The sequence below is a fragment of the Kogia breviceps genome, chromosome 3 (genome assembly GCF_026419965.1).
Source record: "Kogia breviceps isolate mKogBre1 chromosome 3, mKogBre1 haplotype 1, whole genome shotgun sequence".
Taxonomy (NCBI): domain Eukaryota; kingdom Metazoa; phylum Chordata; class Mammalia; order Artiodactyla; family Physeteridae; genus Kogia; species Kogia breviceps.
In genome coordinates this window covers 169,898,684-169,921,636 of record NC_081312.1, presented here as the reverse complement: position 1 = coordinate 169,921,636, position 22,953 = coordinate 169,898,684, and the positions used below count along the sequence as shown (strand labels likewise).

The 22,953-nt window shown below is 41.0% G+C and overlaps 1 protein-coding gene across 5 annotated transcripts in view; it reads left to right on the top strand.

The window, feature by feature from the left end:
* Positions 1-1,326: 1,326 nt before the first annotated feature.
* APBB1IP (amyloid beta precursor protein binding family B member 1 interacting protein) overlaps positions 1,327-22,953 on the top strand; it is a 98,747-nt gene continuing 77,120 nt past the window's right edge. For 2 of the 5 annotated variants that reach the window (XM_067030305.1, XM_067030307.1), the window contains exons 1-2: positions 1,327-1,421; positions 1,612-1,801. The gene's annotated coding sequence lies outside the window, so the exon portion shown is untranslated. Of the gene's footprint in view, positions 1,422-1,602; positions 1,802-21,106; positions 21,269-22,953 lie in introns of those variants that run through there. The other 3 variants (XM_067030306.1, XM_059056684.2, XM_067030308.1) reach the window with 2 other exon arrangements.

Sequence of the window (22,953 nt, the reverse complement as noted above, 5' to 3'; positions counted from 1 at the left end):
CCAAGTCTCTGAATGGCTGCCCTTTTCCTTATTTTGCAAAGAGGTGTTCCCTGACCTCTTTTCCTTTCCCATGAAAGTCACTGCGCTGCTCGACTCGACTTTTTACACAGTACTATGACTCTGTTCAAACCTCTCAATGGTTTCCCCTCATTCAGAGCAAGGTCCCTCCCAGACCAGAACAGTCCCTTCCTGGCTGTTTTTCCAACATCTCAAGTGCCCTCCTAACTCAGGGCCTTCAAATGTGCACTTCCCTTTGCCTGGAATATTCTCATCCAAAAATCCTCATGGATTAATCGCTCATGCATTTCGGTCTGGCTCAAGTGTCACTTAGCTTCCTTGATGACCCTAATTAATAGAGCAACTCCATCCCCACTCCATCACTCTCCATCCCTCTCCTTTTAACTTCTGTCAAAATGCTTACATTACTTGATGCGTTAAATTAGTTTGTATATCGTCTGTTTTCTCCCAACTAGAATGTACCTTCTATGAGAGAAGGAATTGCTTTCTTCACGACTGTTTTCGTTGTTCTTAGAAGGGCAGGTGCTAAATAGTTTCTCATTAAGTAGTTAATGGCTGAACTATCTGAAATTACCCAATTAATTTATGGGTCTGATTTATGCCATTAGGTCTCCACCCCCTTCCCCACATGTAAGTCCTTGACGACCCAGCTGTAGAGGGGAAGGACAGGTGAATTCAACCACATTTCCAAATCTAACTATTTTAACTGCTATGTTTTCAGATCTCACCCACTTTCTCTCTGGACACGCCACTTCCAAAAGTCACGGCGTTATTTCCACTTAGTCCTTTGCGATGACAAACTGTGTGGCTAAGAGTGGCCTGGTTCTTACACATTACTTCATTTGCATCACTGTATCTCTGTAATACATTCTTAGAAGTGGGATCACTGGGTCAAATGGTCACTGCAGATATAGATTAAGTCGCTGTTGCCCAATCCCTGTCTACAGACTTCTGACCATTTTGGATTTCCACCAGCGTTATGGGAGAAGCCACAGCCTCGCCGGCCAACTGAGTGCCGCTAAGCTCTGGGGGGCGGCTGCCAACCGGAGAGCTGAGAAACCGCCGCTGCGAAGCGCGCCCTTCCCCGCCCCGGCTCCAGCGGAGGCCGCCTAACCCCGGTCCCGCGCCTCCCCTGCGGCCAGGCGGGCGGCGACCGCTCCTCTCCGGCTCCCGCGTGCGCTGCGGGCGGGCTGCGCGCGGCCGGGAAGCCGGGCCTTGCACAACTGGCCAGAAAGAGGAAGCCCAGAAAGGGCTGAAGTCAACACTTCGGAAGACCGTTGCAAAAGAAATAGGCTTCTCGGGCTTTTGTGGAACCGCCATCCGGCCCCCAGTCCCTTAGCCACTGATATATAGAGGCGACAACCAAGGGGGTCGCTCCCGAGACAGGAGGGCCCGCGGCGCAGGTAGGGGAGGGCTGAGAGGAAGGCGCAACTTGCCCCAGAATTAAAACCAAGTTGTTTTCTTCGGCGGGGGGGGGGGGGGGGGCGGGCAGGGGGGAGGGGTAAGACGAAAGGAGGCACAAACCCGTAGAGTCGAAAAAAGCAGCCCCCGAACTTCAGGCGTCTTTATCCACATCCGTGGGTGTGTCTCCAGCCAGGCGCCCTCCTCGCACCTCGATGCGGAGCCGCGCGCCGAGCGCTCCACGTCTGCGCGCTGCGTGGGCAGGGCCGGGCTGACACCACTTCCTCCCGAGGCTGCCGACCTGAGCCGGAGCGCAGCCCAGCGCGCCGCGTCGCCCTCCCGGCCAAGCCCCGCGCGCGCCAGGACCCGCGCAGCCGTCGAGGTAAGCGGCGCCCGCCGGTCCGCCCAGGGGCCCTCGGAGCTGCGCCGGGACCCGCCGGGCGGTCACCCGACCAGGCGTCTGGCCTGTCGGGTCCGAGCTTCGACCCAGCTCGCGGCGCCGGCCGGGTGAACGCGCGGCCCTCGCTGGGCCCTCCAGGGCAGCGGGTCCCCGGAGTCCCCTCCGTCGACCCCTGCACTTGACCCAGCTCCGCGGGGGGTTGGGGCTGGGGCTTGTCTTCCCCGCGTTCGGATTTGTCAGATTTGACTGATTTCCTGCCCAGAAAATTGCTCCAAGGTTAGACGGGGAACTGGTACACCCTCGCCTGTCCAGCGGGCCCGGGAGTCCCGGGCTGACCGACGCTGAAAGAATCCCGGGGGGTATTTCACGGGGGGCATTTCAGGGGGGTATTTCAGGGGCGGCATTTCAGGGCGCTGTGCATTGAGGGCAAGTCGTGTGAGAATTTGACGATCGCAGTCTGACGCATCTTAGAGTGTTTCCTCTTTGAAAACTTTAAGACGGCTGTTTCTTCTTTTTTAAAAGTAACTTTTCCTCCGAATTGTTGTCCTTTTCGTTTTAAAATAAGATAGAGAAAAGATGTGGACACCAGGCACAAGTTTTGTAATTTGGCTTGGAATGAGTATCCAGAGCATCCTTTTAGAGCACGAAGCAAATGAACCAGGAGATCATTATATCCAGGAGGACCTCGGGGCAGGGGTCCCCCTGAAGACCTTGCCCAGTGCACCTCTTATTTTCCTTCTGGGAAGGTATTTCTTATCGTTCAGAGCATTGTGGAACGCTAAACGTGTTTTTTTCTAGTGCCACTCATGGCAAAGCGGTTCAAAAATAACTTTTTATGTGATCATTATAGAAAGAAATGGAGTATCGGAGGAAGTAACATAAAAAACTCATGAGTTTATGACTCCTCAGGTATAATGTGATTTAAATAAAGGCCAGGGTGCTAGCTACTACTAATTTTAAAGTCTAGGGCCTCTGAATGGTTGTTTGGGAGCCTTTGTCCCTTTGAATAAACCTCCAGCGGCAATTTTCCCTCTGGCCTCACTGAAATACTGGGACGGCACATGGGCAGTCTTACAGTAACGCTGGCTAGCAAAATTAACAGAAGATCTACTACGAAACTTCTGTAATGTCTTCCGGGTGGTATTTCCTGTCTGCTCAACGTGTTGTGAAAGGTCTAAGAAATTTAATATAATCTTCAGACTATTAGTACTTAGTAATTTTCACATTATTACTAATATCTGTGTCTTTTCTGGGTATTTGGAAGACTTGGGTTCTGTTCCATATCTGCCTTTAAGTAGAAAAGAGTGACGTTGATTAAGTTGCTTTGATCTCTCTGAACCTGAGATAACTTATCCATAAAGATTATTGGCCTACCAGATGTCTGTCATTAAAATAACAATTGAGGAATTGCCCTAATTCTTTGAATTTGTCCTATCTGGAATGCTGACAAAGTTAGATTGCTGATCACTAACAAGAAAGAATGGAGAAAATAATGATAACAGACGTTGTTAGATTCTGAAATATTTCGAGGCCTTTGTTTTTTAAAAGTTCCTCTAAAAACAGTCAATTTTGGGTCTATATGTAAGATGGCAAATTTCCATTCTTTTGAGAAACTTCAGTAGGGAGTTGATATGCCCAGGCTTGGGCAGGTCCATATTAGATTTCAGAATTCTTCATGTGTTACTTCTCAAGAAATATAACTTTGTAATATGGATTACTTTATGACTTAGTTACTTTAAATCTTAAACGCAATACTTACTGGGTTGTGTAGTGTCCATTAAATCTTTTGTATTTTCATGTCCTGAGAATGTATACCAATCACCCACTATTTTTTGCCTTTTTTCAATAACAAAAGTTCTAGATATTTTCATATTACTGTTAGAATGAACTACTTATAGAATGCATTACCATAAGTGTCTGCATTTGATATGCCACTTTGAATTTCTTCAAACCATCCCACTTTCAAAAAGCATGACTATTTTCACTTACTTTGAATCCTCTTCAATTTTATTTTAGTTATTTTTATACCCGATACCTTTTCGTGAGTGCAGAATCTTACAATAAATTAAGTTTGTGTTTCATAGTCTATCACACCAAGATATTTACAATTTCACTGCATCGCCATCACCTAGCCAAATTCCTGGCAACATAGTTGGGACTCAAATAACATTTACTAAACGTGCAGATATAAGAGTTCCACTTCTGGGTTGTACCATCAATATGTCATAAGGCCCTGAGACCCAGCTGGCCCAACCCTTAGGCTACGGGCCACACCCTTAGGCTACCAACCCTTAGGCAGAAATGTAGCACCACTCCAAGGCACCACACCTTCTCAGCACATACTCTAGAGCCTGAATTCATGACTGCATTTCCAGACATTTCCTGAACATCATCTATGCACTTGAATCACTAAGAATCATATTATAAGAGCTATTGTCTTTCTTCTCTGTCAATTCAGTTTCCTCTTTATCACCAAATGGTAATAGTAAATAATAATTATATTTATTCAGCTTATATTTTGTACCAGACTCTGTGTAACTAATTTAGACGTGTTGTTTCATTAAGCCTCACATCCTGGGCTTATACTGTTATTATCAGCTTTTACTGGTTGAGGAAATGATAGCACAGAGAGGTTAAGAAGCTTACCTAGGGAGTGAGAAGCAGAGCTGACTTTTGAACTGAGCCAGTATGACACCAGCACTTGAAGTGCTGTACCAAGGACAAGGGCTTAAATGGTGAAAAAACAATGAGGCCTTTTCTCAGTGAAGTTCTGGTGTAATAGAGGAGATATAAATGGGCAGTTACAGTGCCCACATGACCAAGGTCATGTGCTGTGGGAGCACCCATCGGATTCCTACACCACCCTGGGGTCAGGGAAGGTGAAATGAAGGTAGGCAAAGCAAAGAACGTGGCTTGTTAATAGTGGGAAGACGAGCTATAATCACTTGTGAAGTTATTATCTCTATATATGTCTTTTGAAAAAAATAATCTGCTTTAGCAGCAATCGTGTGATTTCTTTTTTTTTTTTTTTTTTTTTTTTGCGGTAGGGGGCCCTCTCACCGTTGTGGCCTCTCCCGCTGCGGAGCACAGGCTCCAGACGCTCAGGCTCAGCAGCCATGGCTCACGGGCCCAGCCGCTCCGCGGCATGTGGGATCTTCCCGGACCGGGGCACGAACCCGTGTCCCCTGCATCGGCAGGCAGACTCTGAACCACTGCGCCACCAGGGAAGCCCTCATTTTTAGCTTTATTATATTCCAGTCCCTCTTGATAGCTGGCTACATTGATTAAATCAATGAAGTAGTGAGTAGCTTTTTTTCTATTTTTGCTGGGGATCCTTCTGTTTTGATCTCATATCACAGACTCATCAGTGAGAGGACTGTGGACTGGGAGAGGGGATAAATGCTAAATCACACAGCAGTTGTGATTTCTGTCACAAACTGGCTGGAAGATTTACGTCCATAGACAACTATCATATGAAACTGGAGGGAAAATAAAGAGTGGTAGTAGAACAAGCAAACACTAGATTTATTTTTTTCCTTCCTTTTTCACTATGAATTATGTCATACATACAAGAGAAGGTGTAAGATATATGCGTAAATTACAGCAAATAATAATAAAGCCAACATCTGGATAGGTATCCTATCACCCAGTTTAAGAAGTAAGATATTATCAATACGTCTTCTGACTTCCTCGCAATAGAATTACCCTCTTTTCTTGATAGAGGTAATCATTATTCTGAATGTCCTGATTTTTTAAAAAGCGTTTAGAAAGCACATACATGCATTTGCAGAAATGTCAAACTGGGAATTAGAGTATATCGGCACTTGGGAAACAAATTAGAATCTCCACTGACTTGAAGCATGGTCATAAATAGAGTGTCCTATTAAGTAAAGACAACTTAATTTAAATAGCATTAAAACATAGTGGATTACAAATGGTTAAGAGTAAGTACCGTGGAAGTAGTGGTATCTTAGTCATTAATGAAGTGACCAAGATTCATCAGGGCATAACTATAACTTTTAAGTGTATTAAAGCATATGTAACGTAGGAACTGCTAATTTCCATATTACTTAGATTTCTGCTTTAAATACAATTCAGTCATTCAAAAAAATATTTACCAAGCACTATTCTAGGTGAACAGAAGAGGCAAAGGTCTCTGCATTTGTGGAGTTTATATTCCAATGGGGAGATATAGACAATCATCAGTAAGCATAATAAATAAGTAAATCATATAGGTATTAGTGAATGAAAAGTACTATTAAAAAGGGTAAAGTTGGGGCTTCCCTGGTGGCGCAGTGGTTGAGAGTCTGCCTGCCGATGCAGGGGACATGGGTTTGTGCCCGGGTCCGGGAGGATCCCACATGCCGCGTAGCGGCTGGGCCCGTGAGCCATGGCCGCTGAGCCTGCGCGTCCGGAGCCTGTGCTCTGCAATGGGAGAGGCCACAACAGTGAGAGGCCCGTGTACCGCAAAAAATAAAAATAATAATTTAAAAAAAGGGCAAAGTTGAACGAAGTAAAATTGCAGTATTAAATAAGGTGGTCAGGCTTGGCCTCATTGAGAAGGTTAAGATCTGAGCAAAGGTTTGAAGGAGTTAACTCTCTGAGGGAACAGTGTTCCAGGCGGAGGGAAGTGCCAGTGCCAAGGCTGTAAGACAGGGGTAAGCCTGGTGTGTTTGAGGAACAAGACGCCCATGTGGCCTAGAGGTAAGTGAGCAGGGAGAGAGTAATAGGAGATGTAGTTGGAGAGGTAAGAGTGGGGGTGAAGAGGTGGCAGATCATGTAGGGTCTTGTAAGCCATTGTGAAAATGTTGGCTTTTACACTGAGTTAAATTGAGGGGCCATTACAGAATCCTGAGAAGAGGAGTAATATGATCTGACTTACATGGGAAAGGCTCACTCTGATTGCTTGAGAAAAAGCTAGACAGAGTAAGGAGCCTATTAGGAAGCTTTGGGAATCGGCGTATATTTTAAAGGTAGAGCCAATAGGGTTTCCTGGCAAAGTGGATATGGGGTGTGAGAGAAAGAGAAACCAAAGATGACTCCAATGTTTTTGACCCAAACAACAGGAAGGATGGAATTATCATCAACCAATATGGAGAGGTTAGAGGGGAGACCATCAGAAGTTGAGTTTTGGACGTGGATATGAAGTGTCAACTGGTAATAACTATGTGCTTATTATGTAAAAGACTACAGGGCTTCCCTGATGGCGCAGTGGTTAAGAATCCGCCTGCCAATGCAGGGGACATGGGTTCAAGCCCTGGCTCGGGAATATCCCACATGCCGCGGAGCAACTAAGTCCATGCGCCACAACCACTGAGCCTGCACTCTAGAGCCCGTGAGCCACAACTACTGAACCCACGAGCCACAACTACTGAAGCCCACACACCTAGAGCTCATGCTCTACAAGAGAAGCCACTGCAATGAGAGGCCCACGCGCCGCAACAAAGAGTAGCCCCCACTCGCCACAACTAGAGAAAGCCCGTGCACAGCAACGAAGACGCAACACAGCCAAAAAAATAAATAAACAAATAAATTTTTTAAAAAAGACTACAGTCATTCAGCCTAAGTAACTACTTGGGAAGATACAGTTATTAATTCTCATTGTACAAATTAGGAATGACAATTTAGAGAGTTTTAAGAATTTTACCTGAGATTACAGTTTAAGAAATGGGACATAAAATCAGATCTTTGGGATCCCAAGGCTTTAACTCTTCTTTCAAAACTTGCTGAAAGTGGGACTTCCCCGGCAGTCCAGTGGTTAAGACTCTGCCTTCCAGTGCAGGGGGTGCGGGTGGGATACCTGGTCGGGAACTAAGATCCCACATGCCGTGGGGTGTGGCCAAAAGCTAAAACAAACAAACTTGCTGAAAGAATTGACCAGCAGTCTTTTTTAAAAAAAATTATTTATTTTATTCTTGGCTGTGTTGGGTCTTCGTTGCTGCGCACGGGCTTTCTCTAGTTGTGGCGAGCAGGGGCTACTCTTCGTTGCGGTGCGTGGACTTCTCATTGCAGTGGCTTCTCTTGTTTCGGAGCATGGGCTCTAGACTCACAGGCTTTAGTAGTTGTGGCGCATGGGCTCAGTAGTTGTGGCTCGCGGGCTCTAGAGCACAGGCTCAGTAGTTGTGGTGCACGGGCTTAGTTGCTCCGCAGCATGTGGGATCTTCCCGGACCAGGGCTTGAACCCATGTCCCCTGCATTGGCAGGCGGATTCTTAACCACTGTGCCACCAGGGAAACCCTGAGCAGCAATCTTTATCAAATAAATAAAATAAGAGTATAGTCAGCTAATCAGTAATATTTCATGCCCATGAGACTCAAGACAGTGAAAATTCTCTCTAATAAATGGGAGAGGGAGAAATGAATACATAAATTCATAACCAGTTACATGGGCCTTATGCAATACAAGGTTTCTATGATTGTGAGTTTAACAGCAGGATTCTGAGGGAGGGAAGACAATGGCCGTTTCGACAAAGGAGCTTTTCATGCCCTGAGGCTAAGATATTTATCTTTTCAAAATCTAAGACCAGACTCGGAAGAGAAGGAAGCTTCCTTGTTGCATAGCTGGATTCAAATGGATGCGAGTGTTAGAGCAGGTCTGAAGGTTCACTTGTAGCTCTTGAAGAATGGTAGATGATGCTGTTATGACATTCGGAAAGCTGAAAGTGAATTTTAGGAAGTAGCTACTGAGATGGAGGTAACTGACATTTTATTTGTTTTGGTTATAATAGGTGTAAGGGCAGTGTCATTAAGAAATAGTAGTCCTTAGTAGAATGCCACTTATATCCTTGTCTACATCATAGTCCATGAAATAGACTTTTTTTCCCATAGGCAAAAGTCCAGTTTTCAATTAAGTGCATTATTAGGATTTCATGTCAAAAAGAAAAGAATGAACAAATAAGTTATGTGGCAGAAAAATACCACAAAGTCTTTTTCAGGTGATTTACAGAATGATCTCAGTTCAGTGACTGATTAAATGAATTTGTCTAAGGCTGCTGTATTTATAGTATTAATGAACTTTTTCATCTCTGCTGCTAACATAAAGCTCACAGGTGGGTCAGTGAACTGATGAGGTTTGGGATGTAGCATTTGTTTATTTGTTTTGTTTTTTTAGGAGAATGACTTCCTTCTAGTTAAATTCCGTAAATGATATAACTTAGCAATTCAAGACTGTTGACTGACACAGTGCATTAAATTTCCCCCATTGTACGCGGCCAACAGAGATGAAGTGGCTTGGGCCAGGAACGTAGGTAAATGCAGCATGATGGTGTGAGCAGATCTCTTAAGACCAGTGTAGAATAGAAAAGCTGAAACGCCCAGGGAGCTCACTGCAATGACCCTCAGAGCAGAGGAGCATCCTTGAGACTCACAGAAGGGACTTCTGTGCTTACACAGACACTCGAGTTGAATGAAACTCTGCTCAATGTGCTATCGTTGGGACTTTTTTTCAGTTTTACCACATACCTGTTGAGGGCCAACCACGTGCCAGAATAGAAGGTGTAAAACAGAATAAGATATGGTGCTGAACCTCAAGAAGCTTCTGGTCCAGTGGGAGACACAGGCCTGCAAATAAACACATTCCAGGGTGTGATGTGCATGAGATGGTGACGGGAGTGATTCTAGAGAAGACTTTGTAGGGGGGTGACCGAGAGGCACTTTCAAGGCTAAAGTTATTTCCAGGAGGCCCTGTGGAGTTTCTTCCAGGCACCACATGTATGGAATTGTTCAACAGGGCTGGAGCATACAGTACAGTGGGAAAGGAAATGGGGAGATTCTGATTTAACTCTTACTGAGTAATATTCAGATTACATTCATATGGTACAGTCACCACAATCTACCATCTTTGAGTCAAACGTTTAGGCACTTGTAATAACTGAACTGTCCTACTCTAGACCTACCCTGTCCAGTGCAAACATAATGCAAGCCACGTTGATAACTTTATTTTTATTTTATTTTATTTATTTTTTTGGCCGTGCTGCATGGCACGCAGAATCTTAGTTCCCCAACCAGGGATCAAATCCACGCCCCCTGCAGTGGAAGCATGGAGTCTTAACCATTGGACCACCAGGGAAGTCCCCACATAGATAACTTTACATTTTTCAAGAAACCACACTTAGAAACAGTAAAAGAGAAACAAGGGATGTTAATTTTAGTAATCTATTTTATTTAATATATTTATCCAAAATGACTATTTAATGAATTAAATTAATTATACTAAATTGCATTAAAGTCATATTAAAATGGTGGATGAACTCTTTTTACTCTTTCTTTTTTCGTACTAAGTTTTCCAAGTCTAGCCTATTTTACACTTACGGTACATCTCATTTCGGACTAGCCACAATTCAAGGGCTCAATGGCCACCTGTGGCTAGTGGCTACTGAATTGGACAGTGCAGCTCTAGGTAATTGCATAAACACTGTATCCTAACTCTGTGTTAACCCTTCAGCTGCATGGAGGATATTAGATGCATTATGAAGTAAGCTAAAGGAAAAAAGACAGGAAAAGCATGTTCTGTTACTGTGGGGTCTGTCCCTGGAACCAGATTCTAATGCATAATTAAACCTACACCCAGAATGCTTTATGAACCCTCTAGCAACAAAAACAAACAGCATCAAATTGCCATTGTTTACTTTACTTTTTATTCTTTCTCTTCCCCTCTGCCGTCCCCCCCCCCCCACCGCCCTTATTTGTTGGATTCTTCCTAAAAGTAACAGGGGCTGAAAAAGAGTGGAAGTAAAAGGTGGAGCCGGATGCCCTAAACCCACATCCGGCAAAATGTGATCGGTTGCCCTAGGCAACCGTGGTTGTCGACCCTTTTTTCTTTCTCTTTAGCTTCCACCTGCTAGCTCACGGGCCTAACATACCCTCATCGACAGCAGCTCTCTTTGTGGTGGTCCTCAACTCCCGAAGTACACCTCCCTTTCACAACAGGAGGTAATGATAAGATTTGGATTGTGGAGTTGGAGGTGTCACGGGTACAGTTTGAAAAAGTCTCAGGGAGATTCTGATACAGTTCCTGTCTTGTTCAGAATGGTTAAGAAGCTCTGTCCTAGGGACTTCCCTGGCGGTCCTGTGGTTAAGACTCTGTGCTTCCACTGCAGGGGGCACAGGTTCGATCCCTGGTTGGGGAACTAAGATCCCAAATGTCACATGACATGGCCCCCCCAAAAAACCACCTCTGTCCTAGAAACACTACTTACAGAGGTCCTTCCCAGTAGCTTAGTCTTTTTAAAATGTCCCTGGCTTATGGAAAAATGGAAGTCCAGGTACACTGAAATGCAACAGGCAGAAGTAACCATCAGTTAGTACTTGGGACTTGGGAACATGTATGTGGTGTGTGAGTAATTTCCACTGGTGGTTTTAGAGGGAGATAATAGTAACAAAAATGATTATGATAATGGTGATAATAATAATAGCTATATTAGTATCACTAATATCACTTCATATGCATCAGATACTATGCTATGCCCTTTATAGGCGTCATCTCATCCCTATGGCGTAGGGACTGTTTTCATTGCTACTTTACAAATAAGGAAACTAAACCAACAGAGAGGTTAAATGGCTTGCTCAAGATCACCCAGCAGCTGAGTGTATTTAGTGAGTGGTGTGTGTCACATGCTTGGATGAAAATACACGATTCCCTGCCTAACCTCAGTGTGGTATGAAACACAGACACGAAATCAGTTGTATTCGAACTGGGCATTTAGATATTGTAACAGCAGCATTAGCCAAATTCTACCTCTTAATCAGCCTGTGTCTTCAGAAGGCCACATGGCTTGACTGTGAACATGAGTTTTGAGTTAGACCTAGGCACGGTCCAGTCCTCCGCTCATATGAGCTTGAACAAATTATTATTTCTCCAGGCAGGAAATTATTATTTCTCTGAGTTTTATAATCTATAAAATTAGAATAGTGTCACTACCTCATAAGATTGCTTTGAGAATTAAATCAGGCACTATAGGTGCCTGATCTGTAGTAATTTTTCCATGTTTATAATTCCTACTATTCTTATTTTAAAGTAGGCACTAATACATATTAATATGAGCCTACATTGAGTTCTGAGTATCGCGTTGGCCAAAAAGTTCGTTTGGGTTTTTCCGTAAGACGTTTTTGGCCAACCCAGTGCCAACCATGGCGCTGTGCCGGCTACTAGGAGAGTTGAGGTGTAAATTTTGCCCCTTCAGCATAGTTGAGAAGATTTTCAAAACGCACATAAAGAGACAGGTAAGCCATAAGGCACCTTGTGAACTGTCAAATTAGTGATTCTAACTCTGCTGCCACAGGATTTAGAGGAGGGGAGATCGCCAGGATGCAGGAGGGAGCCTTGAGCTGGCCTTGGGTGGTGGGTAGGCCTAATGTGAGTGGAGAAAATGGGGTGCAGAGGTATTACAGACGGTGTGCACAGGGGAAGAGAAATCACCTACTTTCACTGTAAGCAAAGGTTTAGTGAGAGAAAGATGCTGATGGATTTGGAGAGGTATGTGGTGTGGATCATGGATAAACTCATCCCAGGAGATGCTTACCCTGAAAAACTCTTCCAGCAAGCTGGGGAGATGGCAGGATGACCTGTGCCCACCGGGACAGTGAGGGCCCTGGTTTGGTCATCAAGCCTCTGCTCCTTGACTAGAAGCACTGGCCTCCCTGCCACCCACTCCTTCACCTTCTGCCTGCCTTTGATTGACATGGACTTTCCACATTTGGTGTTTGTACCCTTTGGAAAGCCTGCTAACCTTCCTCTGGGCTGCAGGACAGACCCTGATCACTCCTGAAAAAGGCCTTAGGGGGCTGTTGCCCCTGGTGAATATTGACAGAGAGGGACCTTGATAGACACCCCATACACAATTTGACACTACATTATGAAGCAATGAGAGAATAATTGCATTTTTTAAAAAAATTTTATTTATTTATTTTTGGCTGCGTTGGGTCTCCGTTGCTGCGCTCGGGCTTTCTCTAGTTGCGGTGAGCGGGGGCCGCTTTTCGTTGCGGTGCACGGGCTTCTCATTGCGGCGGCTTCTCTTGTTGCAGAGCACAAGCTCTAAGTGCGCAGGCTCAGTAGTTGTGGCGCACGGGCTTAGTTGCTCCGCGGCATGTGGGATCTTCCCGGACCGGGGCTTGAACCCGTGTCCCCTGCATTGGCAGGCAGATTCTAAACCACTGCGCCACAAGGGAAGCCCAATAATTGCATTTTTGACTGGTTGTCTCTGCTGTAGAACTGCTGAGAGGTTAAGGCAAATGGTGGAGGGGTTCAGATTCTTCACCAAGAGTCAAATAAATGAAAGATGCTGAGAAAAACAATATATTGCTTAGCTGATTGGAATATAAATGCAAGCCATGAATTAAGTATTGTGAATATGTCCTCATTTTAAAAAAGTGTTTGGGGATTTTCAGCTTAACTTTGTCAAGTCACATGGAAACTGTTATGTGAAATACATGTAAAATACGTGCAGGTCTAGAAGTTGAATTCCCTCTATGTCTGCCGATTCAGCTGTTTGGGGTTCTTGAGATTGGGGGGGGCGTTGTTTGTTTTGTTGGTGTCTGTGTGTTTTAAGTCAAGAATTAATTTTCATGCCTGGTTAATCAATGATCTTTCTATGGATGGACTTGATTTAAATTAGTTTTGCTGGAATCCAGTTCTTTGCAGGAGCAATCATAAATTTACCCTAAACGCATTTGGGTTGGTCCTGGATTATAGTAGTATAGTATTTACTGCTGCTGTTTTTTTCTTTTTATTCTTTTAGCATATAGTGTTTGGTTCATTGCTACATACATTTGCACAAATGACCCCATGAGCATGTTTTGATTGAATGTGCAGAGAATTGTTAAAGTTATCACATCACAGAAAGAGAAAGAGCTTTTTTGTTTGTTTATTTGTTTGGTCCTTTAAGGTATTAAAAAACCCTCTGCTCTCAATAACATCTATTAAAAAATAAAGACTCAGGGCTTCCCTGGTGGCGCAGTGGTTGAGAATCCGCCTGCCGATGCAGGGGACACGGGTTCGTGCCCCGGTCCGCGAAGATCCCACATGCCGCGGAGCGGCTGGGCCCGTGAGCCATGGCCGCTGAGCCTGTGCGTCCGGAGCCTGTGCTCCGCAACGGGAGAGGCCACAACAGCGAGAGGCCCGCGTACCACAAAAAAAAAAATAATAATAATAAAAAAAAAATAAAGACTCACACGCTATACACAAAAACTAACTCAAAATGGATCACAAAGCTAAATGTTAGAGCTAAAATTATAAAATTCCATATAAGAAAATATAAGGGCAAATTTGTTGCCACCTTTGCTTCAGAAAATAAAGATGCATCTTTATTCAGATTTATGAAATCTGGATATTTTGACTGTCTAATACCTTTGTCAAGGTAGCCCTCTTGGACAATAGGAAAGTGAATGGGGTAGAAAGTGCAGGAACCTAATGGATGGATTCTTGGAAGTTTTACTGAGACCTTACCTGGAAAGGTCCACAAACACCTACCAAAGAAGTTAACCAAGCACGGTATCCCATTTTCTCTGTGTCCATATCAAAACGAACCTAAGTTGTATCTTAATTTATCATCTGTCTTTTATACCAGGGCATCATCAGGCAGTTGCATTGATCTGAAATAAGTTATTAGGGGTGAAGTAGGTACAAAACAAAGACTCTATAATATGCCCGCCAAAAATTTATTCATATATATTTCATTTTATAGCAAATTCTCTGATGTTCTTAAATATATTTCTGTGTTGTTATGTGACAGTATTATCTATTTTATTCCTACACCATTACTGTTCTGCTTTAATTATTGTCATTGTGGAAGTCTTTCATTATTTTTTTTCCTCCAAAATTTCCTTTGAATTTGACTCTGGTTAAATTGTGTATGTGTGTGTAGATTTTACTATGGTTGTTTTCTAGATAGTTTGAGATTGTCCTTTTCAGTTTTTCTTCTCTGATCCCTAAGTTGTTAGGAAAATACTTTTTTCTTCAGGGTTTTTAAGTGTATTTAAACCTTGTGTTATTAACTTCTATTTTTATTACATTTTGGTCAGAAAATATAGCCTGTACAATTTCTCCTTTGGGGAAATTAGATTTTCTGGCATATGACTAGTTTTCAGTAAATGTCTTATAAGCTAACCTTACTTTTTACTCAAAGCCTCTGTATCTTTTTTTCCCATTAATCAATCAAATATGGAGAGGAAATTTGTTACAGTTTCTAAGGTCATAATTTTGTAAGTCAACCCTTGAGTATTATTTTCTGTGAAACGTTGATTTAGTCCTTGAAATAATTTGTATAAATAAAAGAATATATTCTTGGCTGGAGAGTTTAAGGATGACTCAGTTCTGAATCAAAACAAATACTAAATTCTTAGTTCTAGTTGTTGCCTTCAGAGAAATAAAGAAAATAATTAATTAATGACAAGAAAAACACTCCCTGGAAAGTTACTAAGCTTTGTTTACAAAAAATAAACAAATAAAATACCCTTTTAAAAAAGTCATCATAAAATTTGTCTATCAGAAACAATACATGAAGGATACATTTTAGTTTTAATTTAAGCTAAATTAAAGAATTTAAACTAAGTTCTTTTCACTTAGTTTAAATTCTTTTCACTAAGAATTTTTAGAATCTAGGCAAGAAGGACAAGGAACTGTTGCAGTGCGCTTTCCACATGAAATCAGCCTCCTTGAATTAATCCCAGCAATGTTTAGGAGAAAAAAGTCACAATTGGGTGGGGTGGAGAAGAGTCCCTTTTCTCCTTTTTGTGAGCAACCTTCAAAATGGAATTTAATAAAAAGGCAGCCTATGGAATGGGAGAAAATATTTGCAAGCCATATATTGGATAAGGGGTTAATATCCAAAATATATGAAGAACCCATGCAATTCAATAACAAAAAACCAGCAATCCTGTTAAAAAAATGGGCAGAGGATCTGAACAGGCATTTTTCCACAGAAGACATACTGAAGGCTATCTGATACATGAAAAGATGCTCAACATCACTAATCATCAGGAAAATACAAATCAAAACCACAGTGAGATATCACCTCACACCTATTGGAACAGCTATCAAGAAGACAAGAGATTAAAAAATCTTGGCAAAGATGTGGAGAAAAGGGAACCCTAGTTCACTGTTGGCGGGAATGTAAATTGATGCAGCCACTGTGGAAAACGGTTTGGAAGTTCCTCAAAAAGTTAAAGGTAGAGGGCTTCCCTGGTGGCGCAGTGGTTGAGAGTCCACCTGCCAATACAGGGGACACGGGTTCGTGCCCCAGTCTGGGAAGATCCCACATGCCGCGGAGCGGCTAGGCCCGCGAGCCGTGGCCACTGAGCCTGCACGTCCGGAGCCTGTGCTCAGCAGCAGGAGAGGCCACAACGGTGAGAGGCCCCTGTACAGCAAAAAAAAAAAAAAAAAAATTAAAGGTAGAACTACCATATAACCCAGGAATTCTACTTCTGGGTCTATATCCAAAGGAAATGGAAATAGGATATCAAAGTTATCTGCACTCCCATGTTCATTGCAGCAGTATTAACAATAGTCAAGATATGGAAATAACCTAAGTGCCCATCAATGGATGAATGGATAAATATGACGGATATATATATAATTATTTACATAATTTATATAATATATTATTAATTTTTATATAATATATATATTATGTGTATAATTATATATATATTTATAGAGAGACAGAGAGAGAAAGAGAGAGGGGAGAGAGAGAATGGAATATTATTCAGCCATGAGAAAGAAGGAAATTCTGCCATATGTGACAGCATGGATAAACTTTAAGAGCATTATGCTAAGTGAGGTAAGTCAGACAGCTAAAGACAAATGCTGTATGGTCTCACTCATACGTGGAATCTAAAAAAGCCAAACTCATAAAAAACAGTGTAGAATGGTCGTTACCTGGGGGTGGGGGATGTTGTTTAAGGGTACAAACTGCAACTCATAGATAAATAAGTCCTGCAGATCTAATTATAGCATAGAGATATAGTCAACAGTACTGCATTATAAACTTCAAAGTTGCTAACAGACTAGATCTTATTTGTTCTCACTACAAAAAGGAAATGATGATTACATGACATGATAGAAGTATTATCTAATATTATAGTGGAACTCATTTGCAATATGTAAGTGTATCAAACCAACACATTGTACACCTTAAACTCACACAATGTTATATGCCAATTATATATCAATTAAAAAATTACATATTAACCTCTGGTTTTGCTAATATGCCCTTTAAGTCCACTTCTATGGACTTAAAACCAATTGTGATTCTTAACTCTATTTTAAGTTATAAAATTAATACAACATTATAGAAAACGTGCAAAATAGAGAAAAATAGACCAGCATCCTGATACAAGTGCTTTTTCACATGTTGATTTATTATCTTGTAGTATTTTTTCCCCTGTGTTCTTGGTTTTCTTACATTATTGTAATTTTAGAATATAAATTATTTTGTATCCTATTTATTTTACTTAAATATGTTGTTATAGTCTTCGTAGCCATTTTTCATGGTAACAACAACAAAAACCCACTGAATGCATTACAGTAATTAACTCTTCTCATATTTGTCGGATATTTAGATTGTTTTTAATTTCCAATAATGCTGCCATTTCATTGCCAGGCATACAGAGTTCTTTCAAAGTTTATAAGATTTCCTTGAATTAAATTCCCAGAGGTTGAATTAACAAACCAAAGACAACAAACATTTCCATGATATCTAGATATTTAATAGACATCTGTTGATGAATGAATGAATATAAAGAAAGAGCTTCTTTAAAGCTCCTGGACTTTAGGTCATGCTTGGAGAATACCTCACTACTTGTAATGATCAGGAAATAGAATTCATTCTAGATTAGATAGAAGAGAGTTTATTACAAGGTATACGGCTGCATACAAAACTGGGAGGGTCAGGAAGGTAGTTTGATGTTAACAGTCAAGAATAACACAGCCAGGAGAAATGCCCAACTCTACCTTCAGGACTGTTCTGGCAAAACCTCACTGCAGCGAAGACCCACTGCTCCATCTAAGGGACAGAACAACTACCCCCAGGAGATTCTGTTTCACCATCTGTCACTTTGACTTCATGTTGCTCAGTGCCATCTAGCAGGCCTCCCATCACTGTGTCTGCTTGACTGGATTATAGGTAGAACCCTAGCTGCAAGGGAGCATGGAAATGTTATTTTCAGATTTCCAGCTTCAGTATGATGGAAATACATGCTGCAAGGCACCTGGAGAGGATGTTCAAAGGGCCAGTCAGTATTATCTGCCACAAAATTATAAAGAAGCGAGGAAAGGAGGAAAGAAGGAAAGAAAAAAAACCTTTTTTCTTCTATGACTCATAGTTTTACTGTTACACTTAGATTCTTAATCCAACTTGAATTTATTTTGTTTATGGTGATGGGTAGGGATCTGACTTTATCTTTTGCAAATGGGTAGCCAATTGTTTCTATACCGTTTATTAAATAATATATTATTTTCTACTGATTATTAACTGCCGACTTTTTCATATATTAAATTTGAATTCTGCAATCTTTGTTCTTTTACACTGGTTTATTTGTGTAAATCCTGAAGTACCAAGAATTTTTTTCTTTAAAATACATTTTTTGTTACAATTTAAGAATAACCTTTTTTTCTCAGATGAAGTTTAGAATCAGCTTGTCAGCTTTTATTTTGTTTTGATTTTAAATCCATTTGGAGGTTTAATTGGAATTCCAAAAATTTTGTATTCTTTAGGAAGAAATGACATCTTTACCATATTGAACGTTCCCTTCTGGTAACCTGGTATTTCTTTCCATTTGTTCGTCTTCTTTTATGCTGTATGGTTTTCTCTATATAGGATTGACAAATTCCTTTTATTTATTTCTATATTTTTCATAGCTTTTGTTGCTATTGTAAATTTGATCCTTTTGCCACATCACTTTCTAATATTTATTGCTGGATATATAGAAATCGTATTGTTTTGTATATATTTACCTCGCATCAGCCATCTTATTAAGGCTGCTTGCACCTAATTCTCTTGAATTTTCTACGTAAGCAATCATATCACCTACTTATGCTAATGTTGTCTTTTCCCTATTGCCTGTGTCCTATATCCCCTGCAGTGCTTTTGTAAATAAAGTTTTATTGATACTAGTCATGCTTGCTTGTTTACTGTCATCTACAACATCTTTTTCCCTACAACAGCAGACTTGAGTAGTTGTGACAGAGGCCATATGAGTTGCAAAACCTAAAATATTTACTAGCTGGCTCTTCATAACAAAAGTTTGCTGAATCCTACCACAGAGTATCTATACATTTGAGATATTTTTTCTGAACTTTTATTGTCTAAGATCACCCGAACAAACTGAAATAGTAGCAATAATGATGAGACTCTTTGACTTGTGTCTGACTTTAATGAGAAGACTTTCTATGTTTTACCATTAGAATAATGGTTGCCATTGGTTTCTGGTAGATACCCTTTATCGAGTTAAGGAAAGCACTGACCATTTCAACCTTACTAAAAGGTTTTTATCAGGAATGGGTATTGAATTTTACCAACTGTCTTTTCACCATGCATTGAGATGATCATATGGCCTATCATTTAATATTTTAATTTAGTGAATTACTCTAATATATTTCCTATTGTTGGGCTGTTCTTGCATTCCTGGTTATTACATATTTTGATATACTTCTGGAATCAATTTTCTAAAATTTTATTTGCAATTTTTGTATCCATATTTGTAAGTAATATTGATTTGTTGTTTTCTTATTATTTTTTTAAATAAATTTATTTATTTATTTTTGGCTGTATTGGGTCTTTGTTGCTGCGTGCGGGCTTTCTCCAGTTGCGGCGAGTGGGGGCTACTCTTTGTTGTGGTGCGTGGGCTTCTCGTTGTGGTGGCTTCTCTTGTTGCAGTGGCTTCTCTTGTTGTGGAGCATGGGCTGTAGGTGTACGGGCTTCAGTAGTTGTGGCACGCGGGCTTCAGTTGTTGTGGCTCATGGGCTCTAGAGCGCAGGCTCAGTAGTTGTGGCACACAGGCTTAGTTGCTCTGCGGCATATGGGATCTTCCCGGACCAGGGATTGAACCCATGTCCCCTGCGTTGGCAGGCGGATTCTTAACCACTGCACCACCAGGGAAGTCCTCTGATTGCTTTTTAAATATCAATTATTCTTATTGCTGTGTCATCATAAATCTCTCTGAAGACATCAATTGGAATTTTAAAAAATTCTCTCTTCTATTTCTTTCATCAACTCTTTTTCCTCAGGGGTCGGTATTTTGGTTTTTAGTCTTGATGCTCCCATGTTTGTGATTTTCCTCAAATATTTCATGGGCCTTCGTTGTTGATTCATAATTTTAATTGAAGGGCTAGAATAACCTAAGAAGGTGGAATGATTTACTTGTAGCCCAACAAGCCCCTTTCTTGACTAGGAGGCTGACTGTAGGGTTCTATAGATGGAAGTGGGGATTGACAGGCAGCTTTCCTGTTTGGTTTGGCTAACAATCAGGCATGTACGTTTCAGCTCTCCTTGAGTGTTGTTTGCTGAGGCTAGCAAAGCCTTGTGCTGGAGGTGGAGCTCCTAGAGAGTTCTTAGTGCCTTTCACTGAATGTGGATGTTTCTCCTCCCACCCCCTTTGGATGCATGGATGGATGGATGGATGGAGGAAAGGATGGAACGATGGATGGAGAGTTGGCGATTGGACTGGGATCTGCGTATCTGTTACAAGGTCCCAAACTTTCTGAGTCCCAAATTGCTCTACTTGGGGTTTTTTTGGCTCAAGTCCCACCTTAAGAACCAGTAAGACAGTTCTCCCATATTATATAAGACAAGGGTTCTTGCTGATTTTAGACCCGGGGCAATTGCGGTTTCTCATTCTTCCTTGTGACAGAGAAATCAAATGGCCCATAGCGTCAGTCCTTTAATTACTCCAGGTTGTCCCGGATTTCCATCTTTGCTGACCTTGAGTGTAGATGTTTTCCTTGGCTCTCTGTTTGATAGCCCTCCTCCAGACCCATATTGGACTGCTGTCTCCCTAGCTCTAGAGGTTCTCTGTACAATCCCTTCTCCTTAACATCTTCCAGAAATTCCTCAAAGGTTTTGGTCTAGCAATGCCATCTTTCCTGGCTTTCCAGACTGTTACAGAGTCCTTTCACTGGAATTTTAGGAGAGGGTGTGTATTCACTGCCCGCTAACCAGAAGTTATCAATGCATTTTAAATATTCCTACCTATATGCAAACATCACTGTGTGCCAGTTACTGTGCAAGGGTCTGACTGTGTTAATTTAGTCCTCCCAACAATTTTATGAATTATATTTCTTATCCCCGTTTTACAGATGAAAATACTGAAGCTCAACAAGGTTAAGTAAGTTGCTCAGCGTCATGCATTTAGCATTGAACCCAGGTGTGAAGCATCCAGTTATCACATTCACATGTAGTGATACAGCCCTGGTGATACAGCAGGGCTCCAACATGGACCATTTGAATGATGATCAAGGGTAATTCCAAGTTCCTTATTCACCGTTTTTATTTTCTTGATGTGCGAATTAAGTAGAGAATTGGCTTAGTGGTCTAAATAAAACTGACAGAAAACTCTGGACCACTCTGTTTTCAGATGCATTATTTCCATACTATCCTTGGTCTTTCTCACAGCTGTAAGAGAGAAATTTAAAATGCAGTAGCTCTAGAATGGGTCTGATCCCATGTAGACTGTGTGGAGGAAAAATATAATTAAATTAAACGGCTCTCATTTGTCACATATAAAAATAATACCCATAGGAAATCATATGTAAATATCGTTCACAAAGAAAGTGAAGAAATTCATCAAGAGTCAGCCCTCCACTGAACCAATAGGCGCCCTTCTTTGCTTCTTAAATGTGCTCAGGTCTCAACTAGTTTGCTGTTAGTGCTGCTCTGTAGACACGTTAATTTCTATCTAGTTGGCTTATTCAGGGACACAAATTTCTGTATTTTTCATGACAAACATCTCATAATTGTGGCAAATTAATTAAATCAAATGATTAATGCTGGTGGTATATGTTATATATTGTAATGATATAATAATTACTGATTGTAATTAATAATAATGATTTTGGACCTCCTGATGAGTAGATAAAACGCTTAAATTCTCCACAGGAAAAAAATTAACCTTAAAAAAAATTTTTTTTAAACACTGTAACTGTGTCATTACTAACTTTTACTGCTTCCCATTTTCTTTTCATAGCCACAAACAAAGTTCATTTAGTACTTAGTGTGCGCTGGGAACTATGCTAAGTGATTTCCATGGACATTTTTCCCTTTAATCTTATGAAATACATAACATCTCTCCTATTTTGCAAATGAGGAAACTGAAGCTTATATTTCTTTTAAAAATATTTATTTATTTATTATTTATTTATTTTGCCTGTGCTGGGTCTTAGTTGCGGCATGCGGACTTCTTAGTTGCAGCATGTGGACTCTTAGTTGTGGCATGCATGTGGGATCTAGTTCCCTGATCAGGGATCGAACCCCAGCCCCCTGCATTGGGAATGCGGAGTCTTACCCACTGGACCACCAGGGAAGTCTCTGTATTTCTTTTTTCCAGTTAATATGGGCCAATTTCAGGATAGCTAGTGTCATTTATCTCTTATCCTTAAAACCCTTTTTTTTCCCCATTATAAACCATGAACATATAATTTGTTAATGTATTTGTTTAATTGTCCTAATATTATTTATTAATTAATTCAACTTTTTGTTGTATTTGAAAGGTTGTTTCCTTAATCTTTGTTTCTTATCTCTTTACTTTGGACCATTCTAGACTTCTGTTTCATTGGTCAGTGAATCCTGGACCAGTAACATATTATTTTAATTATTGTATTTATTCCACTGGTGTTACTGTATTACTAATATATAGATATGGGTGTGTATATATATATTTTTACTTTACCATATGAAACTATATATATTTTTCTTTCAGTTTTATTGAAATGTAATTGATGTACAGCACTGTATAAATTTAAAGTGTATAACACAATCATTTGAATTACATATATCATGAAATGACCACAATAAATTTAGTGAATATCTATCATCTCATATAGACATAAAATTAAAATAATAGAAAAAACGTTTCCTTGTGATGAGAACTTGTAGGATTTTCTTTCTTAACAGCTTTCATAGATAACACACAGCAGTGTCGATTATA